Genomic DNA, 2,313 nt, shown 5'->3' with positions numbered 1-2,313 from the left:
AACTTAGAGTTTGACTGTGGGGGCTCTGCTTGGCTCTATTTTGAGAGAAGCTCTTCATGCTTCCTCTCCATGATGATAGAGGGATGTCCTTGGGCCTTAAACACCAAGGATTCTTCATTCACTTGAATGATCAACTCTCCTCTATCAACATCAATCACAGCCTTTGCTGTGGCTAGGAAGGGTCTGCCAAGGATGATGGATTCATCCATGCACTTCCCAGTCTCTAGGACTATGAAATCAGTAGGGATGTAATGGTCTTCAATCTTCGCCAAAACATTCTCTACAAGTCCATGAGCTTGTTTTCTTGAATTGTCTGCCATCTCTAATGAGATTCTTGCAGCTTGCACCTCAAAGATCCCTAATTTCTCCATTACAGAGAGAGGCATGAGGTTTACACTTGACCCTAAGTCACACAAGGCCTTCTTGAAGGTCATGGTGCCTATGGTACAAGGTATAGAAGACTTCCCAGGATCTTGCCTCTTTTGAGGCAGTTTCTGCCTAGACAAGTCATCCAGTTCTTTGGTGAGCAAGGGAGGTTCATCCTCCCAAGTCTCATTTCCAAATAACTTGTCATTTAGTTTCATGATTGCTCCAAGGTATTTAGCAACTTGCTCTTCAGTGACATACTCATCCTCTTCAGAGGAAGAATACTCATCAGAGCTCATGAAAGGCAGAAGTAAGTCCAATGGAATCTCTATGGTCTTAATTTGAGCCTCAGATTCCCATGGTTCCTCATTGAGGAACTCAGAGGAGATTGGTACACGCCCACTGAGGTCTTCCTCAGTGGCGTCCTCCTCCTCTCTTTCCTCTCCATATTCGGCCATGTTTATGGCTTTGCACTCTCCTTTTGGATTTTCTTCTGTATTACTTGGAAGAGTACTAGGAGGGAGTTCAGTAATTTTCTTGCTCAGCTGTCCCACTTGTCCTTCCAAATTTCTGATGGAGGACCTTGTTTCATTCATGAAACTTTGAGTGGTCTTTATTAGATCAGAGACCATTGTTGCTAAGTCAGAAGTATTCTGCTTAGAACTCTCTGTCTGTTGCTGAGAAGATGATGGAAAAGGCTTGCTATTGCTAAACCTGTTTCTTCCACCATTATTGTTATTGAAACCTTGTTGAGGTCTCTCTTGATTCTTCCATGAGAAATTTGGGTGATTTCTCCATGAAGAATTATAGGTGTTTCCATAGGGTTCTCCTAGGTAATTCACCTCTTCCATTGAAGGGTTCTCAGGATCATAAGCTTCTTCCTCAGATGAAGCATCCTTAGTACTGTTTGGTGCATTTTGCATTCCAGACAGACTTTGAGAAATCAAATTGACTTGTTGAGTCAATATCTTGTTCTGAGCCAATATGGCATTCAGAGTGTCAATCTCAAGAACTCCTTTCTTCTGACTAGTCCCATTGTTCACAGGATTCCTTTCAGAAGTGTACATGAATTGGTTATTTGCAACCATTTCAATCAATTCTTGAGCTTCTGCAGGCGTCTTCTTCAGATGAAGAGATCCTCCAGCAGAGCTATCCAAAGACATCTTGGATAGTTCAGAGAGACCATCATAGAAAATACCTATGATGCTCCATTCAGAAAGCATGTCTGAAGGACATCTTCTGATTAATTGTTTGTATCTTTCCCAAGCTTCATAGAGGGATTCTCCATCCTTCTGTCTGAAGGTTTGGACTTCCACTCTAAGCTTACTCCATCTTTGTGGTGGAAAGAACTTTGCCAAGAAGGCATTGACTAGCTTTTCCCAAGAGTCCAGGCTTTCTTTAGGTTGAGAATCCAACCATATTCTAGCTCTGTCTCTTACAGCAAAAGGGAATAGCATCAGTCTGTAGACCTCAGGGTTAACCCCATTAGTCTTGACTGTGTCACAGATTTGCAAGAATTCAGCTAAGAACTGATGAGGATCTTCCATTGGAAGTCCATGGAACTTGCAATTCTGTTGCATTAGAGAAACTAATTGAGGCTTAAGCTCAAAGTTGTTTGCTCCAATGGCAGGGATAGAGATGCTTCTCCCATAAAAATCAGGAGTAGGTGCAGTGAAGTCACCCAGCACCTTCCTTGCATTGTTGGCATTGTTGTTGTTTTCGGCTGCCATGTGTTCTTCTTCCTTGAAGAATTCGGTCAGGTCCTCTAAAGAGAGTTGTGCTTTAGCTTCTCTTAGCTTTCTCTTCAAGGTCCTTTCAGGTTCAGGATCAGCTTCAACAAGAATGCCTTTGTCTCTGCTCCTGCTCATATGAAAGAGGAGAGAAAAAGAAAATGTGGAATCCTCTATGTCACAGTATAGAGATTCCTTGAAGTGTCAGAGGAAAAGA

General features: G+C 42.4%; 1 non-coding gene across 1 annotated transcript; it reads left to right on the top strand.

Annotated features, from left to right (window-relative positions):
- Positions 1-1,583: 1,583 nt before the first annotated feature.
- On the top strand, positions 1,584-1,691 carry LOC130964291 (small nucleolar RNA R71). Its single transcript, XR_009080392.1, has one exon. It is a non-coding gene; the product is annotated as a small nucleolar RNA R71 (small nucleolar RNA).
- The last annotated feature ends 622 nt before the right edge of the window (positions 1,692-2,313 follow it).

Source organism: Arachis stenosperma, chromosome 2, assembly GCF_014773155.1.
Source record: "Arachis stenosperma cultivar V10309 chromosome 2, arast.V10309.gnm1.PFL2, whole genome shotgun sequence".
Classification (NCBI taxonomy): domain Eukaryota; kingdom Viridiplantae; phylum Streptophyta; class Magnoliopsida; order Fabales; family Fabaceae; genus Arachis; species Arachis stenosperma.
The sequence above is the reverse complement of the archived record's forward strand: the minus strand, read 5'-3'. Positions and strand labels throughout refer to the sequence as shown.